Genomic DNA, 14,551 nt, shown 5'->3' on the forward strand with positions numbered 1-14,551 from the left:
AAATTCAATCATATAGGAAATGCAGATTTTAAAGCTTAAATTTAACATACAGTTCTTACGGTATGTGAAATGTGCAAATGTAAGTAATATTGAGTCCTTCAAATGGCATTGGCCGCTTTATCAATGGATACTGGCTATGCATGGACTCCCGATATTTTGTATGGTCTTTCGATATACAGATTAGCTAGTCAGTGGCTCATGTTTTGTTTTTTGTTGTTTTTTTTTTAATTGAAGAAATCATGCTTAACCATACCTAGATAACAAGTTCAATTTGAAAATAAAATGTTAAATAACACTTAGTTATTACCCCGTCCGAATAATACATTAAACAAATTTAAAGGTCTGGGATGGGACGTGTACGTACATATATAATGAGAATCTCATTATATGCCCATATCAATGTACATGCAATCTTCCGGGTTTAAAACTTCGTTTTAATACCAAAATGATGAACGTGAAGGCGAAGAAAAGGAAATGCGCAATATAATTAGTCCATGATATCACAAACGACGAGTTGTACGTATGTAAATGAGGAATCTGGACAGGCTGAAAGGGAAGTTTACAAAATGGTGTCTTGTTGAAGGAATTCACGATAGTAAGTGACACTGTAGGTTAGAATCAATGTTTCTTGACAGTGGTCGTATTTAGTAGTCACTGTGTCAGTTTGAGTAAGTGTGATCTTCTCACAGTGCAACCCGGTCATATTTAGAATTTTGAAATTAACATTTAATATGAGCACATGTGAGGTGTTCATGTTTTAAAGATAAATGCATACAATTTCAGTGTAGAGGAGGAATTATTTCTACCCTAGATTTATCTTCATATTTGGAGAACGTAACGGACTTTAATAAGACAGTTACTCCTGGACTGCAGAGGATTTCATTATTGAAAACTTTTCTCGTGTGTGATCGTGACAGGAGCATTTATGTAAACGGGCACTGTATCTGTGTAATCTGTGTTTAAATACATGTAAGGTATGGAAAGGAACCAAGTAGATAAACATTAGGTACTTGTTCCCTCGATAGTTTTGATATATCTATGAATTGATCTGTACCAACCATAAATAAGAAAGCTATATTCGTATGAAAACATTGCCTTATTATCATAGATCAAGAAAAGGTCCTGTCAAAGCATATGGCTATCCCCGGGTACTTTTGTTTCAGGTTAAGCTGACTCGAGATGGCTTCAAAAAATGTAGACTCCCACAATGCTACAGTTCTCAGAGAGTTAAAAGTTGGAGATTTGGTGGAATTTCCAAGATCACTGTATTCTCCTTGGGGTGTTTATATAGGTAAATAATGCTGGAATATTACTGATATTTTACATGAAATTATTTAAGAATCCCTTCTATTTGTTCATTGGTAAAATTAGGTTGTTTCTTTGACATATTCATTTAGTTTCATTGCTTTGTATCCTCTGATATAAAAAAAAAATTGCGTTCAATTAGGAGACGGACAAATTGTACATTTAACTGGAGGAGACGGTGGTAGTTCGAATGCTTTTTCTTTGGAAGTGCATTCTCTGTCTTTGTGGTGCAAAAGGCCTGCGTAAAGATTGAGAATTTCCTCAAAGTTGCTGAGGGATATAAAGCTATACGAAATAATGGGAAGGATCGTGTATGCAAGGGTGTATTATTTTTGATTTGCTACTTCACTTGACCTCCCTTTTGATCTTCTATCTCCCACCTCACCTCACCTCCCTCCAAACAAATACACTCCACTCCCTTTTTGATTTGCTACTTCACTTGACCTCCCTTTTGATCTGCTATCTCCCACCTCACCTCACCTCCCTCCAAACAAATACACTCCGCTCCCTTTTTTATTTGCTACCTCACTTAACCTCCCTTTTGATCTGCTACCCTATCTCATCATTTCTAAATTATCTATATATTGGCAGCAGATATACTGCAATAAATAAAGTTTAAAAGGTGAGTTATCTGGAGTGATGGTTTAACACGTCAGCATCTGAGTTCTGCCAAAAAGTGTTCGTTTAATGATGTTAACTGTTTTACTTCCAGGCAACTACACCCACGCGAAATCGTTAGGAGGGCGAAGGAAATGGTCGGGGAGATTGGCTACAACGTTTTATGGTATAATTGTGAACACTTTGCAGCCTTTCTTAGATACGACAAGTCGTGGTCCGAACAGGTATCCATACTGCACTTATGATGTACACATTTTTGTACAATGACATAGTAAATAAGTGTCCAGCTTTATATAATTATGTATAACATAGTAACACAATTAACGAACGAAGACAACTTTATGACTTGTGCCTCGAGTAGGTGTCGTAGATCGTGAGTTCGAGGCCCGGTAAGGCCAGGACTCATAATGTTGTCTTCTTTCGTCAGTAGTGTTACTATGTTATATATATATATATATATATTTATGCTTCTACACTCATATAAAAAAAGCTCCGACGTTTTTAATGACAATAACATCCAAAATGGTGCTAGTATAATCTATTTGATGTTTTCCCCACGACTCTGAACATTAAATTAAAAAAAAACAAAAACAATAACACTTAACAAACTCCAACAACAAGCCGCTTTTAAACCAAACATGATTACCATCAACTTATACATAAGTACAATTCATTGTTTTAAATGCAGCCAGTCTATGTGTGAATGCTAAAACCGCCTGTCTTACATTAAATTTTATTAATATAATTATTTTCTTTAAACCGCTAATGTAGCATGCGCGGATATTGTTAGGTGTTAAGGACTTGACTACACTGCCCATTATACTAACTAAGTGTCTTTCCATCCATTGCAGGTGGATAAAGCAGAAGAAATGGCGAATCTGGGCGGTGCCTTGGCAGTCGGTGTTGGAACCGCCCTTGGTCGATTTGCCCGCACCTCGAAAATGAAAAACAAGTAGCTTGAAATGGATCGACATTATATGCACGTTGTTCAATTAAAAACTTGGTATTTTTGTTCAAAAGTAGAAAGAAACAATGTTTAGTAATCATTACAAAACAATGATTTATAGATGGACGACACGAAGAGCACCACCAATAGAGTAGGAATAACGTTGGTGTACGTTTTTGTTGTCACTTTACTAGTTCGTATTGGAGGATGTGACCTAGATTTGATTAGAACACTTGGTCATATTATCTTTAAACTGTTTCTAGAATCTCTATACAAATCTATTTGTGTTCATAATATGGTCTAAATTTTGAGTTAGAATTAAAGCTTTCATATTAAGGTTAAACACATTTTCAGTTTTCTCTATGTTTTTAAGGTGTTCCACTATGATAAAGACACCTTCCGGTGCAAAATTGAAGGAAGTACAAACGCTTCCGGTTTTACATTGCTTGTAAATAATTCTGTGTATCCGGGGTATGCTAGACGCGGAACGTGTCAAAGCGGTTATCAATACAATAATATCAGATCGAGGCAACCTATACCTGCCTAAAAACACCTGGTTTTGACATACTCAGTTTTTCTACTTACTTTAGTGATTGTAATTGTACTCGTATATTTATGTCTTGACACGGAAACATTTTATGAATTGCCTAATTGGCATCAACATAATAGTGATATATTCGAGCCAAGTATCATATTCATAATGCACCATGCATTTTAATGACTTATATATAATTCCATATAAACATTCCCACAAATAACTTCATTATAGTTAAGTCCATTTTTAACAGAACTGACATGTTCGTTGAAAAGGAATACAAATAACTAGTGAAGTTTTAACGTGTCTAAACACTGTTTCATACTGTATAATTGGATGAGGATACTGAAATTGATGTTTGTTCGATCGGAAGGTTGATTTGTATCTTTTTGTACATTTTAAGAACGAAATACTGGAAGGATATTTCAAAACTTAATGTGTAGTTTTTCCATAGTCCATTGTTGATGTGCATGGTCAATTTAGAGTCTGTTCAGGAAAACGATATGGACGATATTTTTTGCACTTCAAACTTGTTTTTTCATCATTTTGAGAAGTTCTTGCAGGATATTTCTCAAACAATATGTGTAGGACCTCATTTCCCTTATTATTCATAGTTATTTCAGGACTGATTTGAAAAACAGAAAGGTTGACAAGGTTGGATCGTTGATGAAGACCGTTATCGCTATTTCTCATAAAGCTCTTAATTGCCTTTTTTCAGATTATTTTTACTGGTTCTCCCTGTGCCCAACTGACTAAGATGAGCAGAAAAGATAGAAAAGAAGAGAAACATCAACAGTCTTGCATAGATCCAATAAAGCTCATTTGATGTTTGTTCACTCTTAGAAGTGCTTGCTCAATAAGAAATTCAATTTGTCTGGTTTTATCTTTTATAAGGACAAAAGTGTTTCAATAGGAAAACATTAAAATTGACTCCAACTTCTATTACAAACTGTTTGCATTATTTCTCCTTGTCCTGTATATAGCGAGGTTGTAAACAATAACTTTCAAGAGAAAACAGACTTTATTAATGTTGTTCTGTGTAGAAAGTGAATATACATTGTATATACATGTATATAAATGTATAATGTCAATCTTATACCGTGTGTATTATTACGTTCCTATTTGGCATAGGAAATATTGATGTTATTATTTAGTTTCCCCAATCAAAACAAGTCTGCAATAAGAAACTCACATGCCATCAATGGATATATACAACCATCTGGAATCCGTCGATCAAAACAATGCATGTAAAATAAGGACCTCCCTATATGGATGTAAGATGATTTTAACAGAATTTACCTTGAGATCATTGTTTCACATATAATCATAATCAAGGTAAGGATACCAGCTATATGAGTATTAATGGAAACACCCCCGAGAAGTTGAGACTCTCTCCATTTGGCATGGGTGTTCACAACCACAAGAAATTAGGATTTATTTAGACATTTCTTTGTATGTAGCATCTTTTCAGATGCATTGTAATCTATCTACCAATACTGAATGCTTTGATGCTTTCGAGGTGATGCGAGATATCCTCTACTACCATATCGACTTTCACGGGGAAAGCCATATGCAAAATTGTGGATATCAAATATGTTCGTCTCTAATAAATTTATATATTTCTTCATGTTATTTCTGATAATTGCACGTGCTTCGTCAAGGTGAGTGAAAACTGGTTTGACTAGTTCAAGGACTGTACGTGTCTTAAGTAACTCTGGATAGTTCAGGAACATGTGATAGGTATGCAGTTACCAGCTATGTTATAGGGTAACCAAGGTAGGGTGGGGTAGTACCAGACAGACCTAGACAGTAAAGGTATGAGTTACACAAGGTAGAGTGTGGTAGTACCAGACAGACCTAGATAGTAAAGGTATGAGGTATACAAGGTAGGATGGGGTAGTACCAGGCAGACCTAGACAGTAAAAGTATGAGGTACACAAGGTAGGGTGGGGTAGTACCAGACAGACCTAGACAGTAAAGGTATGAGGTACACAAGGTAGAGTGGGGTAGTACCAGACAGACCTAGACAGTAAAGGTATGAGGTACACAAGATAGGGTGGGGTAGTACCAGACAGACCTAGACAGTAAAAGTATGAGGTATACAAGGTGGGGTAGTACCAGACAGTAAAGGTATGAGGTATACAAGGTAGGGTGGGGTAGTACCAGACAGACCTAGACAGTAAAGGTATGAGGTATACAAGGTATTTAAAAGATAGAAAGCAAAGAGTCATTACTGAGGGCCATTACTCATCTTTCAAATCAGTTAAAGCAGGTGTCCCTCAGGGATCAGTATTGGGTCTATTTCTTTTTCTTATATATATTAATGATATAGTAAAAGATATAACCAATTACATGAAATTATTTGCTGATGATACATCTTTATTTTCTATTATTGACACTTATAATAAAATAACTGCACAGGAATCATTAAGTCTCGATTTACAAAATATTAACTTATGGGCCCAGAAGTGGGATGTTAAATTCAATCCAACTAAAACAAAATCAGTCCTCTTTTCAAGAAAAAGAAATAAATTACCCCTAACCCTCAAGCTTGATAATATTGAAATGATGACATGCGACTCACACACTTACTTAGGAGTTACCTTATCTGCTGATGGAACGTACATCTTCAAAACATACATGATAAAGATGATTATCAATAAAATATGTTGAAATGAAATACAAGGTAGGACGGGTTAGTACGGTAGAGACCTAGACAGTAAAGGTATGAGGTACACAAGGTAGGGTGGGGTAGTACCAGACAGACCTAGACAGTAAAAGTATGAGGTACACAAGGTAGGATGGGGTAGTACCAGACAGACCTAGACAGTAAAAGTATGAGGTACATAAAGTAGGGTGGGGTAGTACCAGACAGACCTAGACAGTAAAAGTATGAGGTACACAAGGAAAGATGGGGTAGTACCTGACAGACCTAGACAGTAAAAGTATGAGGTACACAAGGTAGGGTTGGATCGTACCAGACAGACCTAGACAGTAAAGGTATGATGTTTACAAGGTAGGGTGGGGTAGTACCAGACAGACCTAGACAGTTAAAGTATAAGGTACACAAGGTAGGGTGGGGTAGTACCAGACAGACCTAGACAGTAAAAGTATGAGGTACACAAGGTAGGGTGGGGTAGTACCAGACAGACCTAGGTAGTAAAGGTATGAGGTACACAAGGTAGGGTTGGATCGTACCAGACAGACCTAGACAGTAAAGGTATGAGGTACACAAGGTAGGGTGGGGTAGTACCAGACAGACCTAGACAGTAAAAGTATGAGGTACACAAGGTAGGGTGGGGTAGTAATAGATAGTAAAAGTATGAGGTACACAAGGTAGGGTGGGGTAGTACCAGACAGTAAAGGTATGAGGTATACAAGGTAGGGTGAGGTAGTACCAGACAGATCTAGACAGTAAAAGTATGAAGTACACAAGGTAGGGTTGGATCGTACCAGACAGACCTAGACAGTAAAGGTATGAGGTACACAAGGTAGGGTGGGTTAGTACTAGAAAGTAAAGATATGAGGTATACAAGGCACAGTAGGGTGGGGTAGTACCAGACAGACCTAAATAGTAAAAGTATGAGGTACAAAAGGTAGGGTGGGGTGGTACCAGACAAATCTAGACAGTAAAAGTATGAGGTACACAAAGGTAGGGTGGGGTAGTAGGATACAGACCTAGACAGTAAAAGTATGAGGTACACAAGGTAGGGTGGGGTAGTACCAGACAGACCTAGACAGTATAAGTATGAAGTACACAAGGTAGGGTTGGATTGTACCAGACATACCTAGACAGTAAAGGTATGAGGTACACAAGGTAGGGTGGGTTATTACCAGACAGACCTAGACAGTAGAAGTATAAGGTACACAAGGTAGGGTGGGGTAGTACCCGACATACCTAGACAGTAAAGGTATGAGGTATACAATGTAGGGTGTGGTAGTACCAGACAGACCTAGATAGTAAAATTATAAGGTACACAAGGTAGGGTGGGGTAGTACAAGACAGACCTAGACAGTAAAAGTATGAGGTATTCAAGGTGGGGTAGTACCAGACAGTATAGGTATGAGGTAGACAAGGTAGGGTGTGGTAGTACCAGACAGACCTAGATAGTAAAATTATGAGGTACACAAGGTAGGATAGGGTAGTACCAGACAGACCTAGACAGTAAAGGTATGAGGTACACAAGGTAGGGTGGGGTAGTAGCAGACAGACCTAGACAGTAAAAGTATGAGGTATACAAGGTAGGGTGGGGTAGTACCAGACAGACCTAGACAGTAAAGGTATGAGGTACATAAGGTAGGGTGGGGTAGTACCAGACAAACCTAGACAGTAAAGGTATGAGGTACACAAGGTAGGGTGGGGTAGTACCAGACAAACCTAGATAGTAAAAGTATGAGGTACACAAGGTAGTGTGGGGTAGTACCAGACAGACCTAGACAGTAAAAATATGATGTATACAAGGTAAGGTGGTGTAGTAGGATACAGACCTAGACAGTAAAAGTATGAGGTACACAAGGTAGGATAGGGTAATACCAGACAGACCTAGGGCGAGCTCAATTCGCTGTCCAGAACATCTCTCGGGGATCTCCAGAATACATCGCCAATCGAACGCAAACTGACACAAGGAACAGGAAGCGACTAAAACAAAATGGCGTACGAAACAGTTATTGCCGTGTTGATGGAAGAGAGTGATGAAGATGACGACGAAGAGGACGATTTTTTTATACTAGGAGCTTGCACTGCCCTTTTGTACGGGTTCATTTGTATATTTCAGTTTAATTAATCACCCTCAAATGACGGTCAATAATTTATTGGATAAACAAAGCCAAGGCTGATAATAATCCAAAGTAATGCCGTGCTAGATCATGTAGATCTATCTATTCTACTCCATCTATGTGCTTTCGATATTGTTTATTAGTGATGCCCAACGATATATATAGACTATGTCGTTATTTATGCTGATGCAATTTCTGATTCCTGTCGTTTGGTTTTATTCTTTTTCCTTATCAATTGCATTAACAAAAACAATGTAATAAGTCATAAAAAAGGAACAGTTTACAGCTTCCAAATCATGTTTTAAGCAATACATAATTTGAATGTCAGAAATATACTCATAAATAACAACAATTGTGTCAAATTTATAAATAAAATTTGTCAATAACTTCGAAATACAATGTACATGTACTGTACATTGTACTTCAGATGCGCCTTAGCCTGGTTACAGGTTTTCCCCACCAAAGCTATTATTTGTGACACTGTATCGTCCATTCTAGAAATTACGGCATCTGATTTCAATCCAATAAAAATGACATAGTATTAACTTGTGTATTTTGTAGATCAAGGGAGAAAAGGTCAAGAATATCGGGATATGTGGATATGGTTGTTCCAGAGTACAATGAAACTGAATTCAGAAGAATGTTTCGGATGTCACCTCAAACATTTGATATCTTATCTGGGTACTTGGAAAACTGCCCAGAGCTTCAGAAAGAAGGAACTGGTGGGAAAGTGCCGGTATCTGTTAGGACACAATTGTTACTGACATTGTGGTATGTAGGCGGACTGGATACAATCATTAAGATAGCAGATAGGTTTGGGCTGTCTGAATCAACAGTCATCTTGTCAAGAACGCGCATAATTGGTGCTATACTTCACCATTTAAAGGAAAGGTTTATTTGTTGGCCTGTAAATCAACAAGATGTTGTTACCAAGTTTGTCCAAAGGAATGGGTTTCAAGGCATTATAGGAGCCTTAGATGGGACACATATACGAATTAAAGCACCACAACTTCACCCTCAGTCATATGTAAACAGAAAAAACTTTCACTCTATTCAGTTACAGGCTGTATGTAACAGTGATATGATGTTCACTCACTGTATGGCAAGTGTCATGATGCTCGGGTTCTCAAAAACTCGGATTTATGGGATGATGGACTACATTTGTGTCAGAATAATCATATTATCGCAGATGCAGCCTATCCATTACGCAGATGGCTGCTGACGCCTTATCGTGACAATGGTCACTTAACACAGGAACAAATAAAAACTATAATTACAAACATTCAGCCAACAGAGTTGTCATTGAAAGGGCATTCAGTCTATTAAAAGGGCGTTTTAGAAGACTTCAAAACCTGGAAACAAACAAGGTTGAAACATCTGTTAATGTTATAATGGCTTGTTGTGTTTTACACAATGTTTGTCTAGCTGAGGAAGATGAAATTGACGAGTTTCTACAAGAGGAAGATGGAGATGATAATCCTGCTCCCCATCCTGTATTTATAGAAAACAATGGTGAAGGTCTAATTAAAAGGAATGCAATTGCTAGGAATCTTCATTAAACTCATAAACATTATGATGAATAACAAAGAGCTGTTATATCTCAATTCCACAAAGCTGTCATTCATTTTACTTATTAAAGGATGAAAAAGTGCTAATCCAGTTTTGTTTTCTCTCTGTATTTTATCACCAAACTAAATGAATTTACTTTATTTTGAATGCCCTTCAAGTCAATCTTTAATAACATTCTAATTTCATGTCAGCTGGATAGTGTATTTTTCAACAGCCAATGTCTTTAATAATTTGTTATGCAATTTTGATGACTGTTCAATATAAATATAATCAACGCTTCAAGTCACCAGCTACAGCAATCATTATCCAGCATAAATAATACTTTATTTTGTTTTCTTTCTTTAATTACAGTATAACCAATGCTTAACCAATGATTCAATAGTCATCATTAAGTACAGTTCCAACATTAATGTTGTTATATTATTATTTGGTCTTTTCAAATATGACCATGATGATTGTGGTTCCTTTGCTAGACCACAACTGAAATAATGTCCTTAAGAAATAACTAACAAAACATTTTATAATCTTTCTGAAGTTTATTGTAAAACAAATCTCAACATGTGAAAAAAGATAATACTGTGAAAAAAGAGAATTGAAGCCAAACAAACTTAAATGTTTCTGACACTAAAATTAAGACATGTTCTCAAAAACCTATGTATGAAATTAATATACAAGAATGTTTTCCAATAAAAAGGGCCACTGTCAGCCCTAGTCTGTAAGCAAGTGTCAGAAAAACTTAATGTTATTTGGCTTAATTCTATTCAACCTTACCTAGGTTATTGTACGCAAAAAAAAAATTTCTCGGCTTATTATAACAAGAGCCTCTTTGAGGCACATCATTCTATAATCATGTTCAATGCTGGGACGAAGAAGAATGTAGACATGAACAAAATTTGAGAGAAAAATTTTCACTTATAGTAAAAGAGAAAATATACATATATTACAATGTAATAAATAATAATATCAGCACCTTTTCCTAATCCTAATCTCATTGTGACTAGTACTCCACTATGAAGAGAATGATTAATAATTAACCACAACATTTAAAAAAAAATAAATAAATAAACTGGGAAAACGCCAAGTTTAAAAATGTGGCACAATTGGATTGTTTTTCCTGTTTGGACAGCTAGACAGAGAAATCTCAGCACAAGTGTTGAGAGTGATTGATGGATTTGAGGGTTTCCCTGAGGTTAGCTCTCAATACTCTTACAAGGGTTGAGATTTCCCTGTCCATTCCCTTAATAATACACTCCTTAAATGCTGTAGGAGACTCAAAAAAACAAAATGATAATTCTGAGTAAACCCAATGTATAACTATAGCTAATACATTATCAACAAGTCAATGACAGCTATTTCCTTGCAATGTTCCATCAACATTTGTAGACTTTAATGCGATTTTTGATATTTCCACGGCACATGGGACAATTTTCTAAAGTTTTGCCACATGGCATGCAGGTTACCAGATGCCCGCAATCCATCAACACACAGTCAGCTGCATTGTCCATGCATACACAACATTCTGAAAAAAATTATATGCAACATATATTATTTTTTAATGCTCAGAACTTTCAGCAGACTCCAATCTATATTATGCAACAAAAAATCACAATAGTATTTTATGAAGTCTAAATGATAGCAATATTAGGTCATATATTAAATATTTGACAAGGGTCTTCTGAGTAAAGGAGTCCTTATATGATAACTTAAAAAAATTCAAATTATGTTCATTAGCTTTTTGCATCATTTTATGGGCTGTTTAAATTAGATTTGCCTTTTTTTTTACAAATGCATATTGAGATTTATGTTCAAGTTATAACTAGGCCTACCCCTTCAAAATGAAAACAGAGGTAATTGTCAGAATGAAATTAAACATCAAATAATTATAATACACAAAATGATGTAATGTCTACATCTACTGCAAATGCATAATTGAAATAAGCACTAACAAATGTATATCACATCATTGATGGTTTGTTAAATATCAATTGCAGTTTGTGAATCTCCAAATACCATATGGAGGGAAATGTTTCCAGTTTTTATGACCATGAAATCTGAACATAACAAAAATCCATCTAATGTTTCAAATTAACTGTCGTTGTAAAGATCATGAATCCATTAAGCACTTCCTGTACTTTTAGGTCAACTAAATCATGAAAAGTTAAGGGAAAAAACTGATCATAACACTCTTGATATCTTTAGTTAATTGTCAGGTTTGGATTTGTTTATAGCAGACACTAGATTTGAAAGCAGGGAAAGCTTGTCAGCATGCATTTTCTCTTTTCGTGCGCCTTCCTCTTTTTGGCGTTCCTTTTGCTGTGCAGCATGTAGTCGAAGAAATTCCAAAATTTCTGAAGAATTGGATTTTCTTGGTTTTTTTTCTCGTGGCGACTGACTTTCCACATCAGTATCACTGCATTCTTCAGATTCAATTGTTTGACTAGCTGATTTCCTGGAACTTTGCAGATGTGAAGGATTCACAGTTGGACAATCACCCATTAATTCATCAAGTTCAGTGTCATATTCATATGTTTTTCTTGAGTTTCCACTTTTGTTGTTGTGATCTTTAGTGTTCTTGTAAGCTCTTGTAATGGTTTTCCACCGTCCTGCTACTTGATCTGGGGTAAAGTTGTAGCCTTGGTCTCTCAAACACTGCGCAATTTTACTCCACATGACCTTCTTCCTCATTGTGCCTGATTTTACTTTTTCATTAAATGTTTTATAACTTGCAATCAAAGATAGGGTTTGTTTTTTGGTCCAGGAGTTACCTTCATTTTCTCTGACTGCCTCTGGAGCGCTTGATGATGGTAATGTTTCAGTGACTGTGAGACTTGATGTACCTGTAGCTCCACTATGTGATTGGACAGGAGCTGAAAACAATTAAAACACATATACACGTAAAGCTAATGAGCTCTGATCATAAGTGAATAAAAAATGTGGTTTAGCATCATATTCAGAAATTGCTTTTACTTCATGTTCTGATTATTAAATCTCCTGACCAGAAGTGTGAATCCAGGTTAAAAAATCTGGAAAGTTCTATCGAAATGATAAAAAAATTCAAAATATTTTCAAAAGCAGATATTTCAATGTGTAATCGATCCCATATGTTTCAAATTTCTGAGATGTACACCGAAACATCAAAAGAATGTAAGTAATCTGTAAATGAAATTGAATAAATACATTCTAAATATGTGCTTCAATGCATACTTGGTATGTTGCAAAATGGATGTAAAAATGTTACAGAAATTAAAACAAAATATATATACCTTGTTTGCAAGGGTGGCTTTCATATTCTTCAGTTTCTGAAAACCACCCTTTGCAACTTCTACATTGAAACATGGTCTTAGTGAAATCTGTCTCATTGCAATTGTTTGGTGCCGGGGCTCTGTCACTCAGATCTGTAATGTGCAAACAAAGTAAATATAAATATAAGTAATCACAATGCCTAGTAAGTTTAATACATTCAACATTGTACTTTAACTACATGTATAAATCACATTTACTAATATTTCTGAATAATTTAACATAATCTGTATTGCCTCTTGTTTAAATTTAAGATTTGATTTAGCCATCCTCAACATTGAGCTCGAGGATGTTGGGAAAATTGTCACATGTATAAGCAGCATAACTGTCTGTTCGCTTTATTATTATTAAGGTTATAGTGTTACATACTTTCATGCACAGAATTGAATTTAAGATTGTTGAGTGTGCTCATCCACCAAGGTAGTCAGGTATTGATCAGTGGTGGGGGTTATGTTTCTGAATGCATCTAGTATCTTATATTTACCGGGTATATTACATACATGAATCTCATGCAATTTATAGAGTCAAGGAATTTTAATCCTCCACAGGATATATAAGTTCAATAAGTATAAAGTCTATCTAAAATAACATATTGTTTACAGTATAAAATTAATTATCTATGTTATTGTGAATTTGTGATGCATGTGATTGTGCTTACGGTCAACTAACTCAGTACTTTCGTTTTGTGAAATCGCCTTACCACGTGTTTTGTGACTCACTGACTGAATCAGCTATATTACAGTTAAAAACAGTTGCAATGCATATTTTTTATCTACAGTTACATATGTATATCAATACCTTTTACGCATCCATGTTTTAAAAACTCTCCTGTTGTCAGGAAAAGAACTTCACAACTTTCACACATGTAAGCAGTACTAGTGCCAGCCATGTTGTTTTTTGAAGTGACGTCACGTCTTCCCAACCACACCACCTTTTTCGCGGGGAGAGCTGGAAGATGTCCTCGGCACTGTGAACTTGCGTTCGATTGCTGTTCTCGTTCTTCTGAAGATCCCGGACAGCGAATCGAGCGCCCCCCTAGACAGTAAAAGTATGATGTAAACAAGGTAGGGTGGGATAGTAGGATACATACCTAGACAGTAATGGTATGAGGTACACAAGGTAGGATGAGGTAGTACCAGACAGACCTAGACAGTAAAAATATGACGTATACAAGGTAAGTTGGTGTAGTAGGATACAGACCTAGACAGTAAAAGTATGAGGTACACAAGGTAGGATAGGGTAGTACCAGACAGACCTAGACAGTAAAAGTATGATGTATACAAGGTAGGGTGGGTAGTAGGATACAGACCTAGACAGTAAAAGTATGAGGTACACAAGGTAGGGTGGGGTAGTACCAGACAGACCTAGACAGTAAAAGTATGAGGTACACAAGGTAGGATAGGGTAGTACCAGACAGACCTAGAGAGTAAAAGTATGAGGTACACAAGGTAGGGTGGGGTAGTACCAGACAGTCCTAGACAGTAAAGCTATGTAAATTGTAG

The 14,551-nt window shown here is 36.2% G+C and overlaps 1 long non-coding RNA gene across 1 annotated transcript; it reads left to right on the forward strand.

Annotated features, from left to right (window-relative positions):
* Positions 1 to 429: 429 nt before the first annotated feature.
* On the forward strand, positions 430 to 4,346 carry LOC117344808. Its single transcript, XR_004536239.1, has 2 exons — positions 430 to 595; positions 2,775 to 4,346. It is a non-coding gene; the product is annotated as an uncharacterized LOC117344808 (long non-coding RNA).
* The last annotated feature ends 10,205 nt before the right edge of the window (positions 4,347 to 14,551 follow it).

This window comes from Pecten maximus, chromosome 2, assembly GCF_902652985.1.
Source record: "Pecten maximus chromosome 2, xPecMax1.1, whole genome shotgun sequence".
Taxonomy (NCBI): Eukaryota; Metazoa; Mollusca; class Bivalvia; order Pectinida; family Pectinidae; genus Pecten; species Pecten maximus.